The sequence below is a fragment of the Balaenoptera borealis genome (assembly GCF_965194805.1).
Source record: "Balaenoptera borealis genome assembly, chromosome: 3".
NCBI lineage: Eukaryota > Metazoa > Chordata > Mammalia > Artiodactyla > Balaenopteridae > Balaenoptera > Balaenoptera borealis.
In genome coordinates, this window is record NC_138866.1 from 160,090,750 (window position 1) to 160,112,249 (window position 21,500).

Consider the following 21,500-nt stretch of genomic DNA (forward strand, 5'->3'; position numbering starts at 1 on the left):
CTATAATGTCTCTGTTTGCACCTCTCTATGTTTATGTGTCTGTGTATATGTGTTGTATGTGTATGGTAGTTTTCACCTCTTAATGGTATTACTAAAATTGTAAAAAAAAAAAAAAAAAAAGCTCAATTTAATTGGTTTGAAGAAAATTAAGCACTTATATGAATTAAGTATTCCTAAAACTCCCAGAAATATACCTGCATCCCTCGGTGATATTGCAGGTTGAGCTCCAGACCCTCACAATAAGGCTAATATCATAATAAAGCAAGTCACACAAATTTTTTGATTTCCTAGTGCATATAAAGGTTATGTTTACACTATACTGTAGGCTATTAAGTGTGCAATAGCATTATGCCTTGAAAAATACATATATATACCTTAATTAAAAATACTTTATTGCTAAAAAATGCTAATCATCCTCTGAGCCTTCATCAAGTCATAATCTTTTTGCTGGTGGAGGGTCTTACCTCAGTGCTGGTGACTGCTGACTAATCAGAGTGGTGGTCGCTGAAGGTAGGTGTAACTATGGTAATTTCTTAAAATAAGACAACATTGAGGTTTGCTCGATTGACACTTCCTTTCATGAATGATTTCTCCATAGCAGGCAATGCTGTTTGATAGCATTTTACCCACAGAACTTTCAGAACTGGAGTCAATCCTCTCAAACCCTGCCACTGCTCTATCAGCTAAGTTTATATAACAATCTTCACAGCATCTTTACCAGAGGTAGATTCTAAACCAAGAAACCACTTTCTTTGCTCATCCATAGAAGTAACTCCTCATCCATTAAAATTATTTGATCATGGGATTGCATCAATTCATTCACATCTTCGGCCTCCACTTCTAATTCTAGTTCTCCTGCTGTTTCCACCACATCTGCAGTTACTGCCTCCACTGAAGGCTTGGATGCCGAAAAGCCATCCATGAGGGTTGGAATCAAATTCTTTTAAACTCCTGTTAATGTTGACATTTTGATTTCTTCCCGTGAATCACAAATGTTCTTAACGGCATCTAGAATGGTGAATTCTTTCCACAAGGTTTTCGATTTACTTTGCCCAGATCCATCAGAGGAATCACCGTTTATGGCAGATTTAGTCTTATAAAATGCATTTCTTAAATCATAAGACTTGGAGGTTGAATTCACACCTTGATCTATGGGCTGCAGAATGGATGCTGTGCTAGCAAGCATGAAGACAATAGTAATCTCATTTTATATCTCGATCAGGGCTCTTGGGTGACCAGGCGCATTGCAAAGAGCAGTAATATTTTGAAAGGAACTTTTTTTTTTTTTTTTTCTGAGCAGTAGATCTCAACAGTGAACTGAAAATATTCAGTAAACCATGTTGTAAACAGATGTACTAGTCATCCAGGCTTCGTTGTTCCATTTATAGAGCCAGGCAGGGTAGATTTAGCATAATTCTTAAGGGCCCTAGGATTTTGGGAATGGTAAATGAGCATTGGCTTCAACTTAAAGTCACAGCTGCATTTGCCCCTAACAAGAGAGTCAGTCTGCCCTTTGAAGCCAGGCACCGACTTCTCTCTAGCTATGGAAGTCCTAGATGGCATCTTCTTCCATTATAAGGCTCTAAGGCTATCATCTACATTGAAAATTTGTTGTTAGTGGAGCCACTTTGGTTAATTATCTTCGCTAAAGCTTGTAGATAATTTGTAGCAGCTTCTACATCAGCACTTGCTGCTTCACCTTGCACTTTGATGTTATGTATATGGCTTCTTTCCTTCAACCTCATGAACCAACCTCTGCTAGCTTCAGACTTCTCTTCTGCAGCTTCCTCACCTCTCTCAGCCTTCATAGAGTTGGAGAGAGTAGGGCCTTGCTCTGGGTTAGGCTTTGGCTTAAGGGAATATGTGGCTGATTTGAGTTATCCAGACTATCCGCAATAAGACTGTATCATTTTCTTATCATTCCTGTGTTCACTGGAATAGCACTTTTCATTTCCTTCAAGAACTTTTCCTTTGCATTTACACCTTGGCTAATGGTTGGTGCAAGAGGCCTACCTTTCGACTGATCTTAGGTTTCAACATGCCTTCCTCACTAAGCCTAATAATTTCTAGCTTTTGATTTAAAGTGAGAGATGCGTGACTCTTCCTTTCACTAAATACTTAGAGGCCATTGTAGGGTTATTAGCTGGCCTTACTTTCAATAATGTGTCTCAGGGACTAGGGGGGAACCCAAAGAGAGGGAGAGAGACAGAGAAACGGCGGGTCAGCAGAGCAATCAGAACACACATAACATTTGCCAGTTAAGTTTGCTGTCTTACATGAACATAGTTCATGGTGCAACAAAGCAATTATAGTAGTAACATCAAAGATCACTAATCACAGACCACCATAACAAATATAATATTAAAAGTTTGAAATGCTGCAAGAATTAACAAAATGTGACGCAGACATGGTGAGAAAACGCTGTTGGAAAAATGGCACCAGCAGACTTGCTCAATGCAGGGTTGCCATAAAGCTTAGATTTATAAAAAAAAATGCAGTATTTGTGAAGTGCAATAAAGCAAGGTATGCCGGTAATAGAAACTAACCCAAATGCTTCTCAAATTCACATGGTCTGAGATAATCCTTGGTAAATAAAAGCTAGTTGAAGTTTGTTGGATTGTAATTAAAATGTGTCTTAAGAATTATTAGCATTGAAAATAATGCAGATGTACAACTTTACTTGTTTTACTACTCAAATTAGTTCATGTTATCTCTGTTACGACGTTTTCAGCAAGAAAAATAGCTCGGGGGTGATGGTTGACTTTGTCTAATGTCTCACAAAGTTTTTGTGGGTAATCTAAACATAATTATTGAGAACAAGTGAATTAAATAGATGTAAATGGCATAAAAGGTTTTAGGTAACTTTTAAAAGAGTTTCCTCAAAACTTTGTGGTAACCTGAAACAAAGTTTTGCTAAGTTAAATGATGGATAGGCATTAAATATCTAGATAATTTCCAAATAAGATAGAATATTGAAACACTAATTACTGAACACAGGTTTATCTACTTTTGGCTTCCTACGGAGCAACTAAAGATATTTGGGTCTATTAGTAAACACTTTTTTGTGCCATACTGAAATATTTACTATCAGAAAGGATATGTTTCAAAAAATTTTAAAAACTATATTAAGCCACAGAATGCTAACGTAAAACACAGTTTACAGTTGTTTACTTCTTTATTTTCACTAAAATTAAGTATTTTTAGGGTTAAACATTCTAATATATACAATTAAAGCTATTGGAAATAATAAGGTGGATATCTCTGTATGCAAGGAAAGTAGGATGTGTGATTTTGACAAAGGAAGGTATGAGGAATAGAGATGTATTTTTGTTGAGGAAAAAGAAAGTAATTTTGTTCTAAATGGAGAGTGGTTATTTCAGAATGGGAAAAAGGGAAAACATTGGAAAAAACTGTAGAGAGTTGTGGGAAAAAGAATCTTGGGAACTAAATTTTATGCATGGTTAAGCTATCTAAGATTGGAATGAATTTATTTAAGTTAAAAAAAAGTTTTAGTAAAAATTAAAATTGGTTTTCTCTTTCTTAAAAGGAAAAGTTCTTTTGCACTATTAGTCTACTTCTGATAAGCTACTGTGAAAGGTTTTGCAAAATAACTTCCTGTGATTCCCATTATCTTTATCAGATCTTTGATTACTTAAAACTGAGTCTTCTCTATTAAAAGAGATAAGATATTTTAAACAATTACTTAACTTTCTATATTTACCTGCAAAGTCTTCAATTTATCAGATGGACAACTACTATTTCACAGTGTTCTATGTCCTATTTGACCAAGTATTTTTAAACCTTTTGATGTTTTTGACAAACTTCCCACAAATCAAATTCTAAATGAAATCTTTTTGACCTCAAACCAACTCTGAGATTTTCCAGAGAGCCCCAGGAACATTTCAAAAGATTAGTTTAACATCTCTCTTTTTATAAGGAGAGAAAACAAACTAGGTTTATTTGTCATGCTAAATTGCATGGGAAGCACTGTCAGAAAGTAACACTAAGCCTCCTGTATGTTGTATTTGTATAGATATATAAGTATTCCCAAAATTGATATGTCCTGGTATAATGTAATCAGCCATACTTCCAGTTATTATTTTAAAATGTGTATCACAGAAATAACTACATTTCCTTATCAAATGAACTCTCATTAGATCTTTAACCATATTCTTTTTAAAGTCTTTGTCATTACAGAGGGTTATTGTTAAACTCAGATGCTTTTGCAAAAGTATTTATTCAAAAGTGCCTCATCTTTGGAGGAGCCTCAAGATGGCAGAAGAGTAAGACGTGGAGATCACCTTCCTCCCCACAAATACATCAGAAATCTACATGTGCAACAACTCCTACAGGACACCTACTGAACGCTGGCAAAAGACCTCAGACCTTCCAAAAGGCAAGAAACTGCCCAAGTACCTGGGTAGGGCAAAAGAAAAAAGAAAAAACAGAGACAAAAGAATAGGGACGGGACCTGCACCAGCGGGAGGGAGCTGTGAAGGAGCAAAGGTTTCCACACATTAGGAAGCCCCTTCACGGGCAGAGACTGCGGGTGGCGGAGGGGGGAAGCTTCGGAGCCACGGAGGAGAGCGCAGCCACAGGGGTGCGGAGGGCAAAGCGGAGAGATTCCCGCACAGAGGCTCAGTGCCGACCAGCTCTCACCAGCCCGAGAGGCTTGTCTGCTCACCTGCCGGGGCGGGCGGGGCTGGGAGCTGAGACTCGGGTTTCGGTCGGATCGCAGGGAGAGGACTGAGGTTGGCTGCGTGAACACAGCCTGAAGGGACTAGTGCGCCACAGCTAGCCGGGAGGGAGTCCGGGAAAAGGTCTGGAGCTGCCGAAGAGGCAAGAGACTTTTTCTTACCTCTTTGTTTCCTGGTGCGCGAGGAGAGGGGATTCAGAGCGCCGCCTAAACGAGCTCCAGAGACGGGCACGAGCCACGGCTAACAATGCGGACCCCAGAGACGGGCGCGAGCCGCGGCTATCAGCGCGGACCCCAGAGACGGGCATGAAACCCTAAGGCTGCTGCTGCAGCCACCAAGAAGCCTGTGTGCGAGCACAGGTCACTCTCCACACCGCCCCTCCCGGGAGCCTGTGCAGCCCACCACTGCCAGGGTCCCGTGATCCGGGGACAACTTCCCCGGGGGAACGCACGGCGCGCCTCAGGCTGGTGCAATGTCACGTCGGCCTCTGCCGCCGCAGGCTCGCCCCGCATCCGTACCCCTCCCTCCCCCTGGCCTGAGTGAGCCAGAGCCCCCAAATCAGCTGCTCCTCTAACCCCATCCTGTCTGGGTGAAGAACAGACGCCCTCAGGCCACCTACACACAGAGGTGGGGCCAAATCCAAAGCTGAACCCCAGGAGCTGTGTGAACAAAGAAGAGAAAGGGAAATCTCTCCCAGCAGCCTCAGGAGCAGCGGATTAAATCTCCACAATCAACTTGATGTACCTGCATCTGTTAAATACCTGAATAGACAACGAATCATCCCAAAAAGAGGAGGTGGGATTTGGGAGCAACAATATATATATATTTTTCCCTTTTTCTCTTTTTATGAGTGTGTATGTGTATGCTTCTGTGTGTGATTTTGTCTGTATAGCTTTGCTTTTACCATTTGTCCTACAGTTCTGTCTGTCCAGTGTTTTTTTTATTACTTAAAAATTTTTTTCTTAATATTTTTTATTTTATCTTCTTTCATTTCTCCCTTCTATTCTGAGCTGTGTGGATGACAGGCTCTTGGTGCTCCAGCCAGGCATCAGGGCTGTGCCTCTGAGGTGGGAGAGCCAAGTTCAGGACACTGGTCCACAAGAGACCTCCCAGCTCCATGTAATATCAAATGGCAAAAATCTCCCAGATATCTCCATCTCAACGCCAAGACCCAGCTCCACTCAACGACCAGCAAGCTACAGTGCTGGACACCCTATGCCAAACAACTAGCAAGACAGGAACACAACCCCATTAGTAGAGAGGCTGCCTAAAATCATAAGGCCACAGACACCCCAAAACACACGACCAGACATGGATCTGCCCACCAGAATACAGGCACTAGTCCCCTCCACCAGGAAGCCTACACAAACCACTGAACCAACCTTAGCCACTAGGGACAGACACCAAAAACAATGGAAACTACGAACCTGCAGCCTGCAAAAAGGAGACCCCAAACACAGTAAGATAAGCAAAATGAGACGACAGAAAAACACACAGCAGATGAAGGAGCAAGGCAAAAACCCACCAGACCTAACAAATGAAGAGGAAATAGGCAGTCTACCTGAAAAAGAATTCAGAATAATGATAGTAAAGATGATCCAAAATCTTGGAAACAGAATGCAGAAAATACAAGAAACGTTTAACAAGGACCTAGAAGAACTAAAGAGTAAACAAACAGTGATGAGCAACACAATAAATGAAATTAAAAATTCTCTAGAAGGGATCAATAGCAGAGTAACTGAGGCAGAAGAACAGATAAGTGACCTGGAAGATAAAATAGTGGAAATAACTACTGCAGAACAGAATAAAGAAAAAAGAATGAAAAGAATTGAGGACAGTCTCAGAGACCTCTGGGACAACATTAAATGCACCAACATTCGAATTATAGGGGTCCCAGAAGAAGAAGAGAAAAAGAAAGGGACTGAGAAAATATTTGAAGAGATTATAGTTGAAAACTTCCCTAATATGGGAAAGGAAATAGTTAATCAAGTCCAGGAAGCACAGAGAGTCCCATGCAGGATAAGTCCAAGGAGAAACACGCCAAGACACATATTAATCAAACTATCAAAAATTAAATACAAAGAACAAATATTAAAAGCAGCAAGGGAAAAACAACAAATAACACATAAGGGAATCCCTATAAGGTTAAAAGCTGATCTTTCAGCAGAAACTCTACAAGCCAGAAGGAAGTGGCAGGACATATTTAAAGTGATGAAGGAGAAAAACCTACAACCAAGATTACTCTACCCAGCAAGGATCTCATTCAGATTTGACAGGGAAATTAAAAGCTTTACAGACAAGCAAAAGCTAAGAGAATTCAGCACCACCAAACCAGCTTTACGACAAATGTACTTCTCTAGGCAGGAAATACAAGAGAAGGAAAAGACCTACAATAATAAACCCAAAACACTTAAGAAAATGGTAATAGGAACATACATATCAATAATTACCTTAACTGTAAATGAATTAAATGCTCCAACCAAAAGACATAGACTGGCTGAATGGATACAAAAACAAGACCCATATATATGCTGTCTACAAGAGACCCACTTCAGACCTAGGGACACATACAGACTGAAAGTGAGGGGATGGAAAAAGATATTCCATGCAAATGGAAATCAAGAGAAAGCTGGAGTAGCAATTCTCATATCAGACAAAATAGACTTTAAAACAAAGACTATTACAAGAGACAAAGAAGGACACTACATAATGATCAAGGGATCAATCCAAGAACAAGGTATAACAATTGTAAATATTTATGCACCCAACATAGGAGCACCTCAGTACATAAGGCAAATGTTAACAGCCATAAAAGGGGAAATCGGCAGTAACACAATCATAGTAGGGGACTTTAACACCCCACTTTCACCAATGGACAGATCATCAAAAATGAAAACAAATAAGGAAACACAAGCTTTAAATGATACATTAAACAAGGTGGACTTAATTGATATTTATAGGACATTCCCTCCAAAAACAACAGAATACACATTCTTTTCAAGTGCTCATGGAACATTCTCCAGGATAGATCATATCTTAGGTCACAAATCAAGCCTTGGTAAATTTAAGAAAATTGAAATCGTATCAAGTATCTTTTCTGACCACAACACTATGAGACTAGGTATCAATTACAGGAAAAAATCTGTAACAAATACAAACACATGGAGGCTAAACAACACACTACTTAATAACCAAGAGATCACTGAAGAAATCAAAGAGGAAATCAAAAAATACCTAGAAACAAATAACAATGAAAACACAATAACCCAAAACCTATGGGATGCAGCAAAAGCAGGGAAGTTTATAGCAGTACAATCCTACCTTAACAAGAAACATCTCAAACAACCTAACCTTACACCTAAAGCAATTAGAGGAAGAAGCACAAAAAAACCCCAAAGTTAGCAGAAGGAAAGAAAGCATAAAGATCAGATCAGAAATAAATGAAAAAGAAATGACAGAAACAATAGCAAAGATCAATAAAACTAAAAGCTGGTTCTTTGAGAAGATAAACAAAATTGATAAACCATTAGCCAGACTTATCAAGAAAAAAAGGGAGAAGACTCAAATCAATAGAATTAGAAATGAAAAAGGAGAAGTAACCACTGACACTGCAGAAATACAAAGGATCATGAGAGATTACTACAAGCAACTCTATGCCAATAAAATGGACAACCTGGAGGAAATGGACAAATTCTTAGAAATGCACAACCTTCCGAGACTGAACCAGGAAGAAATAGAAAATATGAACAGACCAATCACAAGCACTGAAATTGAAACTGTGATTAAAAATCTTCCAACAAACAAAAGCCTAGGACCAGATGGCTTCGCAGGCGAATTCTATCAAACATTTTGAGAAGAGCTAACACCTATCTTTCTCAAACTCTTCCAAAATATAGCAGAGGGAGGAACACTCCCAAACTCATTCTACAAGGCCACCATCACTCTAATACCAAAACCAGACAAAGATGTCACAAAGAAAGAAAACTACAGGCCAATATCACTGATGAACATAGATGCAAAAATCCTCAACAAAATACTAGCAAACAGAATACAACAGCACATTAAAAGGATCACACACTATGATCAAGTGGGGTTTATCCCAGGAATGCAAGGATTCTTCAATATACGCAAATCAATCAACGTGATACACCATATTAACAAACTGAAGGAGAAAAACCATATGATCATCTCAATAGATGCAGAGAAAGCTTTCGACAAAATTCAACACTCATTTATGATAAAAACCCTCCAGAAAGTAGGCATAGAGGGAACTTTCCTCAACATAATAAAGGCCATATATGACAAACCCACAGCCAACATCATCCTCAATGGTGAAAAACTGAAACCATTTCCACTAAGATCAGGAACAAGACAAGGTAGCCCACTCTCACCACTATTATTCAACAAAGTTTTGGAAGTTTTAGCCACAGCAATCAGAGAAGAAAAAGAAATAAAAGGAATCCAAATTGGAAAAGAAGTAAAGCTGTCACTGTTTGCAGATGACATGATACTATACATAGAGAATCCTAAAGATGCTACCAGAAAACTACTAGAGCTAATCAATGGATTTGGTAAAGTAGCAGGATACAAAATTAATGCACAGAAATCTCTTGCATTCCTATACACTAATGATGAAAAATCTGAAAGTGAAATTAAGAAAACACTCCCATTTACCACTGCAACAAAAAGAATAAAATATCTAGGAATGAACCTACCTAAGGAGACAAAAGACCTGTATACAGAAAATTATAAGGCACTGATGAAAGAAATTAAAGATGATACAAAGAGATGGAGAGATATACCATGTTCTTGGAGTGGAAGAATCAACATTGTGAAAATGACTCTACTACCCAACACAATCTACAGATTCAATGCAATCCCTATCAAACTACCAATGGCATTTTTCACAGAACTAGAACAAAAAATTTCACAATTTGTATGGAAGCACAAAAGACCCCGAATAGCCAAAGCAATCTTGAGAAAGAAAAACAGAGCTGGAGGAATCAGGCTCCCTGACTTCAGACTATACTACAAAGCTACAGTAATCAAGACAGTATGGTACTGGCACAAAAATAGAAATATAGATCAATGGAACAGGATAGAAAGCCCAGAGGTAAACCCACACACATATATGGTCACCTTATCTTTGATAAAGGAGGCAAGAATATACAGTAAAGACAGCCTGTTCAATAAGTGGTGCTGGGAAAACTGGACAGCTACATGTAAAATAATGAAATTAGAACACTCCCTAACACCATACACAAAAATAAACTCCAAATGGATTAAAGACCTAAATGTAAGGCCAGACACCATCAAACTCTTAGAGGAAAACATAGGCAGAACACTCTATGACATAAATCACAGCAAGATCCTTTTGACCCACCTCCTAGAGAAATGGAAATAAAAACAAAAATAAACAAATGGGACCTAATGAACCTTAAAAGCTTTTGCACAGCAAAGGAAACCATAAACAAGATGAAAAGATAACCCTCAGAATGGAAGAAAATATTTGCAAATGAAGCAACTGAAAAAGGATTAATCTCCAAAACATACAAGCAACTCATGCAGCTGAATATCAAAAAACCAAACAACCCAATCCAGAAATTGGCAGAAGACCTAAATAGACATTTCTCCAAAGAAGATATACAGATTGCCAACAAACACGTGAAAGCATGCTCAACATCATTAATCATTACAGAAATGTAAATCAAAACTACAATGAGATATCATCTCACACCGGTCAGAATGGCCATCATCAAAAAATCTAGAAACAATAAATGCTGGAGAGGGTGTGGAGAAAAGGGAACCCTCTTGCACTGTTGGTGGGAATGTAAATTGATACAGCCACTATGGAGAACAGTATGGAGGTTCCTTAAAAAACTAAAAATACAACTACCATACAACCCAGCAATCCCACTACTGGGCATATACCCTGAGAAAACCATAATTCAACAAGAGTCATGTACCAAAATGTTGACTGCAGCTCTATTTACAATAGCCAGGACATGGAAGCAACCTAAGTGTCCATCAACAGATGAATGGATAAAGAAGATGTGGCACATATATACAATGGAATATTACTCAGCCATAAAAGAAACGAAATTGAGATATTTGTAGTGAGGTGGATGGACCTAGAGACTGTCATACAGAGTGAAGTAAGTCAGAAAGAGAAAATCAAATACCGTATTCTAACACGTATATATGGAATCTAAAAACAAACAAACAAACAAAAATTTGTCAGAAGAACCTAGGGGCAAGACGGGAATAAAGATGCAGACCTACTAGGGGATGGACTTGAGGATACGGGGAGGGGGAAGGGTAAGCTGGGACAAAGTGAGAGAGTGGCATGGACATATATACACTACCAAACGTAAAATAGATAGCTAGTGGGAAGCAGCCACATAGCACAGGGAGATCAGCTCGGTGCTTTGTGACTACCTAGAGGGGTGGGATAGGGAGGGTGGGAGGGAGGGAGATGCAAGAGGGAAGAGGTATGCGGACATATGTATATGTATAAGTGATTCACTTTGTTATAAAACAGAAACTAACATACCATTGTAAAGCACTTATACTCCAATAAAGATGTTTAAAAAAAAAAAAGGGCCTCATCTTTGAAGAGATTCATGGAGCAAAGTATGGCAAACACAGGTTAATGATAACTTTACATCATAAAACTGAACTGGGTAAAAATTCCCAGAACTAATGGAAAAAACTGGATTCAAGCAGAACAAGAATTAATAACACAGGACTGAATGAACTGAGGAGGATGATTAGAATTTTTAGGACTTCTCATTTGAAATACTGCTGGTACTTTAATGTTTTGTTTTTCCAGATTTGAGACTTCTCTTGCGTTATCATGACTTACAATTAGGTAAAGTATACTTTTGTAAACAAAGATGAAACATTTACTTTTTCTCTCTGATTCCTCCAGAATCCAGAAACTCTCCAGTATTCTTTTTATGGAAAAATAGTTATTTACGTAAGTTCAGTGAGAGTCTGTTTTTGTAACAGGACACAACTGGATACACTGGTTATATTACCAAGACCTTGACTGGAACGTTATATGTGAGAGAGATGTGTATAGACTCAGATATGACCAGACAGCTTTAAATAACTAAGGTTGACTTTAGGGAGTCAATAAAGATCCCTTGGAGAAATTGGACTGGTACTCTGGTACCAAGGTTCCTGGGAGCTAACCAGGTGACTAAGAAAGGTAATTTCCTGGTAGGTTCCAGGAAACTCGGTATTTTTTGGTTCTCAAGAAGAGAGAAATTCACCCAAAGCTATAGGTATTGCAGGTAAAATCTTACTGTGAGACTTTGGCTTAGCTTAAAGCCTCAGAGGCTTTAAGAGTTCACTCTGAGATTCCTTTCCAGGAAACAGTTTTTAAAAGAGCTTAAATGGTCAGTCACTATTCTTGCTGCACTTATGTAATTAATCAGGCCAAGTTTAATGCAAATGAATTAGGTTTACTGTAATTATCTTTGGTTAAAAAAAATGGTGATGATACAGAGGAAAACTGTATCTTTGTAGATATTAGATTCTAATCCTGGTAATTGATTTTGAGGTTTTGTTATATACCTGTAAACTGGATTGGATCTTGAATACTTCTAGATCCCTCAATTAACTGGCTATGACTCTCCAAACTAATGTGTCCAATTTTCTCCCACCCTTCTGATTTGGAGTCAGTAAGAAAAAAGACTGCCCTTGCGTCTCCTTGGAAGGGACTCTACCAGATCTTCCTCACTAACCTGATGGCAGCCAACCTGCAAGGACTTGAACCTTGGGTACATATCTCACAACTGAAGAAGTCTCCACCTGATGTTGGGTCCTGTACACCCACTGAAGACCTCAAAATCAAATTGAGAAGTAGCCGATGTTGAGGTAGACTGCTGGATAACTAAACTTGACACCCTCTCCTCTTCAGTGTTTACTCTGGCACTGGCCTGGAAAGATAACATCTTCATCCATATCTCCCAGGCCATTGCTTGGGTGGGGGTGGGGGGGTATCCTTTTAGATTGCTGGATTTATCATCAAAAACTCTGATCTATCCATGATGTTAGAGACCCTCTGGTCTGTTTCCCTCTCTCTGGTTAATAACCCCAAACTTGGGGAACTTTGTTTCCAGGCTTTGTATACAAAGAAAGGGACACAAGGCTAAGGGGATGCAAACCCTTTCTTTGTCAGGGCCCTACTTCACTAAGCCAAGGCAACCTGTTGCACCTGGATTAACACTTCTGAGGAAGTTGAGGCTCAGTTACATAAAAATACTGAACAAGCCACTTGCCTTAAACAGGTGACTCTTTCAATGGGGTCCTTCTTTGACTTATTTGATTTTGATTAGTTTGGGTCTTGGGGCTGAAGAACACTCCAGGTATTGGGAATTATCCTACTTTTCATAATCATAGTGATCTCCCTGGAATGCTGTATTCTTTCAAAGGCTTTAAATTCATGTTTGCAGCCACTGACCACCAACTAAATGATCTCCCTAAGAGTGGAACTTCAAGAAGGGAATGAAGAGAATGACTGACTTAGAAAATGTGACCCTAAACTCTGTGGCCTGTGAATACCACAGATTAAGTAAAAAACATCCTGACCTGTGAACACCACACAAAGGATCATCAAAAACCATGAGAACTTCAGAACGGTAGCTGGGAGTGGTGCTAATACCTTAAATTTTGATCACATCTCCCAGTTAAGTTGAGGGTCTGATCAAAAGAGGCAAAAGAGGCGGTGTGATTGTTAGAAAAGAGACAACAGTCCCCAAATGGAATCACTTGTGCTAAGCCCATCTCCAAACCGGCACTTAATACGTAAGCTAACTGCAATTCCAAACATCCCCAGGAATGTAATCTTAACCAGTCAGTCTGGAACTTCCTGATCAGCACCAGTAAGGACATCCATCTAAGGAAGGTGACCTTGACTGAAACAATCTGCTCTTTCCTTGTCGCTCCCTACTTTCTGCCTATAAAAGTCTTCCATTTCATACAGGTCCTCAGAGCTCCTTTCTGTTTGCTAGATGGATGCTGCTCAATTCATGAATTGTTGAAAAAAAGATAATTAGATCTCTAAATTTACTCTTGAATTTTGTGTTTTCTCTCCAAACCCTCTTATTTTCACCTAGGGTTATCAGAGATAGATCAGAGAAACTTTGCATACTTGAGTTATTGAACTTTTAATCTAGCATAATTAAAAAGAGAGGAAAACTATTTTTCTGTGTTTTTTCCCCTGTAGGTGAACATTTAGATACTACAGAGATGACATGTCACTAAGACACATGGTATGAATATATAGGAGGCCCATATCTGGACAAAGACATATGGTAAGATTGAATGCTGTTTCCAGCTGAGTGGCCTTAAGGCAAGGTTCATCTTTCTTAGCTTCAGTTTTCTCATAGGTAAAATGAAATAATAATATCTACTTCATTGGGTTTACAGAATTAAATGAGATAATATATTTAAAGTTCCTAGGAAACTATCTGGCGCAAAATAGGCTTCAGTAAACCTAGTTTTAATCATATTTTCTTTATTTTAATATATATGTTGGAGCAGAAATGGCTGGTTGCCTCCCTTTCTTTCTTAGTAAAAAAAAAAAAAAAAAAAAATTATTCTGGAGGACAATGTGCTTAAGATTCAACTTTCCAGCTTTCCTTACAGCTATAGAAGAGTCAGAGAGAGGTAAGCAGCAATTTTTTGTGGGCCTTTTGGAAAAGCGACTTAAGAAAGAAGACTAAGCTGGCATGGGGTTGTTCTTTCCTCCCTAGAATGTGGCTGTGAGGGCTGGGCTCTAGCAGCCATGTTGGACTGAGGAGTACCCTTGAGGATGGGAACTCAGTACAGTAGATGATGGAACAGGGAGCAGATGGTTCCTGGATCTCTGACACCATGGAACTGTCATACTTGCTTTGAACCATGTATGTAACTCCTTTTATATGAAGAGAAAAACACTTCTATCTCATGTAAGTCATTGTTATTTTCTATCCCTGTTACTAGCAGCCAATGCAATTTCTAATTGACATACATGTTAATTCACATTTAGACAATTCTGAAATTGGGAGATGGCTTCTAGTTTTTAAAATAATTTTGTGTATCAAGAAAATTGGGAGATGGCTTCTAGTTTTTAAAACAATTTTGTGTATCAAGAAAATAGGGCATCTAATTATTGATGGTATCTTAAACTCAAGAAAGCAGAATACTATTCTTGCAAGCTAGAACTTGTTTTTTTCTATTTACTACTTAGATTAGGTAGCAAAAGGAAATAGTTTTCTAATTTAATCCGCATATAGTTTGAGTCTTGCCTCTGTTGGGGAAACACAGAACTTAGCAGGTCAACAAGAAACATTTGTTGAAGTAATTTAACAGCGACTTTCTAAAGTAATTTATGACATGTATTTTCAAGGTTTTATGATTAATTTGTCTCTAATAGATTTTAATTTGTTAGTGAGTACAGTTAAAAGATTCCTCCCATGGACACACTGATGTACACCTACACAGAAAGCAATTCCTCCTGAAGAACTAAGAGCTGATTGAACAGCTTCTGCACAAGAAATGATAGAGGGACCGAGACCCAGCATCAACAGGAAACACCCTTGACACAGCAATCTGCAGTAGAGAGGGATACCACTGAGAGGCCTGTGCACAGACTTGCCCACCTTGGTGCACAGTGAGAAAAAAAACCCCCAGCAATTTAAAGGACACTTTAGACCATACTTGAAGGAAATCCATTTACTAACCTTAGAGCATCTGCCAAACACATGGGGAACTGCTGGAACTCTCTCCAGGGTTGGAGGTGCTGTGCATGGATGGGAACACAGTCCAGACACTGTAGCCAGCCTGCCAAGGCCACCGTAGCATGCCCCAGGCCTGCACTAGCTACAGCCATGCTACCAGGGTGGCTTTGGTGTGGTATATATCCTAGGCCACTCTGGCTCATGTTGCTCCAGCCATCCTGCCAGGGTGGCCACAGGACACCCTGCCCAGGGACCACCCCCCCTGCCCCCCCAGGCCCATACCTGTTCCAGTTCCAGCCCCCCTCACCCCTAGGCTGAGCCTGACCCAACCAGCCTGCCAAAGCTGCCCAGCCCACACAGGGGATGCTCCTTACACAAGGCCACCTTTAAAACCAGGAGACGCAGCTGTCTTACCTAATTCATAGAAACAAACCGGAAAGTCAAACAAAATGAGGAGACAGAGGAATATGTTCCAAATGAAAGAACAAGGTAAAACCCTGGGAAAAACACCCTAATGAAACAGAGATAAGTAACTTACCTGGATTTAAGAGTTCAAAGTAATGGTCATAAAGATACTCACTGAACTCAAGAGAAGAATAAAGGAACACAATGAGAACTTCAACAATGAGTCAGAAAATATAAGAAAGAACCAATCAGAACTGAAGACTACAATAACAAATGAAAAATACACTACAGGGAATCAACAGCAGATTAGATGATACAGAAGAATGGATCAGCAATCTGGAAGACAGAAGAGTGGAAATCACCCAATCAGAACAGCAAAAAGAAAAAAATTTTTTAAATGATAGTTTGAGGTACCTCTGGCACAACATCAAGCCTACTAACATTCACATTATAGGGGTCCCAGGAGGAGAAAAGAAAAGGGCTGAAAGCTTCCCTAACTTGGTGAAGGAAACAGATATCCAGGCCCAGGAAGCAGAGAGTCCCAAACAAGATGAACCCAAAGAGATACACCCCAATACACATTGCAATGAAAATGGCAAAAATTAAAGATAAGAATATTAAAAGCAGCAAGAGGAAAGCAACTAGTCACCTACAAGTGAACCCTTATAAGACTGTCAGCTGAATTTTCATCAAAAACTTTGCAGGCCAGAGGCAGTGGCATGATAAAGTGCTGAAAGGAAAGAACTTAAAAGGAAAAAAACTTATAACCAAGAATACTCTACCTGGCAAAGTTATCATTCAGAATTGAAGACAAGATCAAGAGTTTCCCAGACAAGTGAAAACTAACGTAGTTCATCACCACTAAACTGGCCTTAAAGAAGACCCTTTAACATTTTTTGTAAGTGAAACAAAAAGGCCATAAACAGAAATAGGAAAATATATGAAAGAAAAAATCTCACTGGTAAAGGCAAATATATAGGAAAGGCTGTGGATCAGCCACTTAAACTAGTATGAAGGCTAAAAGACAAAAGTAGTAAAATCAACTATAACTACAATAGAAGTGAAGGGATACACAAAAAGATGTAAAATATGACATAAAAACCAAAATGTTGGAGAGGGGAGTATGAATGTAGTGCTTTTAGAATGCGTTCTAACTTAAGTGACTTTGAGCTTTAAATAAACTCATATACATATATGAGAGAGAGAGAGAGATGAACTTCATGGTAGCTGCAAATCAAAAACCTATGATGTACAAAAAATAGAAAGGAACACAAACATCACACTAGAGAAAATGATTAAACCACAAGGAAAGAGGCAAAGAGAATAAGAAAGGAACAGAGAAGGGATACAAAAACAACCAGAAAACAATTAATAAAATGGCATTAAGTATATATCTATCAATAATCACTTTAAATGTAAATGGACTAAATGCTCCAATCAAAAGACACACAGTGGCTGAATGGATTAAAAACAAAAAACAAGACCCAACTATATGCTGCCTCCAAGAGACTCACTTCAGACCTAAAGACACACACAGAGTGAAAGTAAAGGGATAGAAAAAGATACTCCATGCAAATAGAAATGAAAAGAAAGCTGGGGTAGCAATATTCATAGCCAAAAAAATAGACTTTAAAACAATACTGTAACAAATGACCAAGAAGGACATTACATAATAATAAAGGGGTCAATCCAAGAACAGGATTTAACATTTGTAAATATTTATGCACCCAACATAGAAGGGCCTAAATATTAACAGACATAAAGGGAGAAATTGAAAGTAATACAATAATAATAGGGGACTTTAATGCCACTTTCAACAATGGATAGATCATCCAACCAGAAAAATCAATAAAGAAACACTGGCCTTAAATGACATACAGAACATTCCATCCAAAAACAGAATACAGATTCTTTTCAAGTGCACATGGAACATTCTCCAGGTAGGTTATGTTAGGCCACCAAACAAGTCTCAATAAATTTAACAAGACTGATATCATACCAAGCATCTTTTCTGACCACAATGGTATGAAACTAGAAATCAAAAGAAGAAAATTGCAAAAAACACAAACAAATGGAGGCTAAACAACATACTACTAAATAACCAATGGGTCACTGAAGAAATCAAAGAGGAAATAAAAAATACCTTGAGACAAATGGAAATGCAACTTTCCAAAATGTATGGGACACAGCAAAAGCAGTTCTAAGAGGAAAGTTCATAGAAATACAGGCCTACCTCAAGAAATAAAAATCTCAAACAATCGAACTTGACACCTAAAAGAACTATAAAAAGAAGAAACAAAGCCCGAAGTTAATAGGAGGGAAATAATTAAGATCAGAGTGGAAATAAATGAAATGGAGACAAAAATAACAGTAGAAATGATCACTTAAACTTAAAGCTGGTTCTTTGAAAAGATAATGAAAACTGATAAACCTTTAGCCACACTCATCAAGAAAAAAAGATGGCCCAGATAAAATCAGAAATGAAAGAGAAGTTATAACTGACACCACGGAAATACAAAGAATCATAAGAGGCAACTATAAACAATTATATGCCAACAAATTGCACAACCTAAAAGAAATGGATAAATTCCTAGTAACATTCAATCTTTCAAAACTGAATCAGGAAGAAATAGCAAATCTAACAGACTGATAATCAGTAATGAAATTGAATAAGTAGGAAAAAAAAAAAAAAAAAAAACTCCCAACAAACAAAAGTCCAGAACAAGATTGCTTCACAGGGGAATTCTACCAAATATATAAAAAGAGTTAATACCTATCCTTCTCAAAATATTCCAAAAAAATTAAAGAGGAAGGAATACTTTTGAACTCATTCTCTGAGATCAGCATTACCATGATGCTAAAACTAGACAAAGACACCACACAAAAATTACAGGCCAATATCCCAGATGAATACAGATGTAAAAATCCTCAACAAAATATAAACAAACCAAATTGAACAATATATTAGGAGAGTCATACACCATGATCAAGTGGGATTTATCCCAGAGATGCAAGGATGGTTCAATATCTACCAGTCAGTCAACATGATACACCATATTAACAAAACGAAGGACAAAAACCATATCATCTCAATAGATACAGAAAAAGCATCTGAAAAAATTTAACATCCATTCATGATAGAAACTCTTATCAAAGTGGGTATAGAAGGCATACACTTCAACATATTTAGTGAAGGCCATATATGACAAACCCAAAGCTAACAACTTATTCCACAGTGAAGAGCTGAAAGCTTTTCTTCCAATATCAGGAAAAAGACAAGGATGCCAACTCTCACCACTTATATTCAAGATAGTATTGGAAGTCCTAGCCATAGCAATCAGACAAGAAAATGAAAGATATCCAAATTGGAAAGGAGAAAGTAAAACTGTCACTATTTGCAGATGACATGATACTATACATAGAAAACCATAAAGATACCGTGAAAAAACTAATATTAAAGCTTATAAATAAAGTTGCAGGATACAAAATTTATATGCAGAAATGTGTTGCATTTCTGTATACTGTGTAAAGAGAAGGTAAGAAAACAATCCCATTTACAGTTGCATCAAAAAAGAATAAAATACCTAGGAATTAATTTAACTAAAGACATGAAAGACCTGTAGTCTGAAAACTAAAAGATACTGATGTAGAAGATTCAAGATGATACAAAGAAATGTGGAAAGATATCCTGTGTTCATGGATTAGAATACTTAATATTGTTAAAATGTCCATACTACGGAAAACAATCTACAGATTTAATGCAATACCTATCACAATACCCATGGCATTTTTCACAGAACTAGAACAAATAATCCTAAAATTTGTATGGAACCACAAAAGACCCCAAAGAGCCAAAGCAATCTTTGCTTTGTTAAGCAAGTCACATATGCTTGCAATCCTCGTTGTTAAGTTAAACCAAATTCTAAAAAATAAGCAAGCAGACAAAATAATCCAGAAGTAAGGCCCTTTCCCAACTGACTACATTAAAAAATTACCCAGAGGAAATCATGATTCAAATCGATTGCTGCTGTTTACACTCACTTGTGGCATTTGGTTATTTTGTTTGCCATACAAGGTTTGAAGAAGAAATCAGTACTATTAAGTATAAAATAAGTTACAAGGATATATTGTACAACACAGGGAATCTAGCCAATGTTTTATAATAACTATAAATGGAGTATAACCTTTAAAAATTATGAATCACTATATTGTACACCTATAACATAATATTGTACATCAACTATACTTCAATAAGAAGTGAATAAAATTTAAAAATCAGGACATCTCAAATCAGGGTCCTTCAGAAAGTATAATGTAAGCTTCGCCTCTCCCCGCCCCCCACCCCACATCTCTTATTTCTAAAAGGACTCAATTCCTTGAAATCTAAGTAGTGAGACAGTCATTTTTACATTTGATATGTACATCCTCTGACACTTTTTCTCATGCATTTACTTTTCTGGTTTTGGTAAATCATTACATAGGCTTGGAATCTTAAGAGCATTTCCTGTAACAGGGAAAGAAGCAAACTCTGCCTGAGGCTCTAACTGACAATCAGAGAAGGAAACATACCTATTTTCTGCAAAGTGGGATTCATAACAGCCTTCCCTACACGGTACAAAAACAGTCATACAAACAAATATATAAAAACAGCAGGGAAAGGTGCCGAGTGAAACTTGATTACATAATGCCCCTAGAAGCCTGGTCTGAGGTGTATTTAGTATTTTGATAAAAGCCCCACAATATTTCAAGAGGAAAAATGAGATTGTAAGTAACCCCTAGGATGCACAGCAAATCTAGAACAGACCGGGAGAGTGGGACAGAGTTCCTTACTTTGTCTTCCGGTAAAATATCTGCACCATCCCAGACCAACAGATATTTATGATCTCTCCAGGAGGAAATTTCTAGCAGGAAATCTTTCTAACCCTCATTATCAGAAATTCCAAACTCCTTCCTGCTGTAAAACATAAGCCTACTTTTAAACAGCTTATCATAATCCCTTTATTCCTTCATGCCTTCTTATAGCCCCTACACCTCTGCTGTCCAAGTACCCTTTCTGCCTATTCTAATTTCTATTCAAATTGTAACTTCTAGTTTTCTCAGCTCTGGTGCTTAGAGTCTGCATTCTGCAATTAATATTACTCACCACTGTTAGAAGTGTCATTCTTGCCTCTTTAATTTTTTATAGTATGAAATTCTCCAGGTCAGGAACTGTATTAGTTCTATATCCTTCACAATGCTTTGAATACAGTATATGATCATTGAGTGCTTTTTCATGGTCTGGTTTCTCTTTTTTTAGCTAAGTATATTTATTCATTTATTCCCTAATTTAAACACTTGTTGAGAATCTACTGGGAGCTGGAGAAATGGTGATGAAATCCCTAGTGACCGTCCACATTTTCTGGCTGATTCCCAGTTTCCCCACTAACACCTTCTGTGGCTGGAGGCATCTTGAGGTCCTCGGTTACTTGTCCTAAGGTAGGACATTATCATCAAGGCTTGAAACAGAACAAGAGAAAAACTCCTCATGTTCTTTGGACCTTAACCACACAGCTCCACACGGGTCTGCTTATTATTCTAGGCTACATACATAGGGACAGGGTCAAGTAGGATAGAAAAATAAAAAGAGAAAATCATTATGTTTGTGCAGGAAGACTGACCTACAGGGATG

General features: G+C 38.1%; 2 protein-coding genes across 7 annotated transcripts in view; one reads left to right on the top strand and one right to left on the bottom strand.

Annotated features, from left to right (window-relative positions):
* The window catches only part of LOC309626470 (uncharacterized protein), a gene marked incomplete at its 5' end in the record, with an annotated part of 239,324 nt that overhangs the window by 216,888 nt on the left and 936 nt on the right, over window positions 1-21,500 (top strand). For 2 of the 4 annotated variants that reach the window (XR_014243211.1, XR_014243212.1), the window contains one exon: window positions 12,387-14,795. Of the gene's footprint in view, window positions 1-12,386; window positions 14,796-21,500 lie in introns of those variants that run through there. The other 2 variants (XR_014243214.1, XR_014243213.1) reach the window with 2 other exon arrangements.
* PRKCQ (protein kinase C theta) overlaps window positions 1-21,500 on the bottom strand; it is a 153,443-nt gene that overhangs the window by 51,527 nt on the left and 80,416 nt on the right. The gene's annotated exons all lie outside the window — the stretch shown is intronic.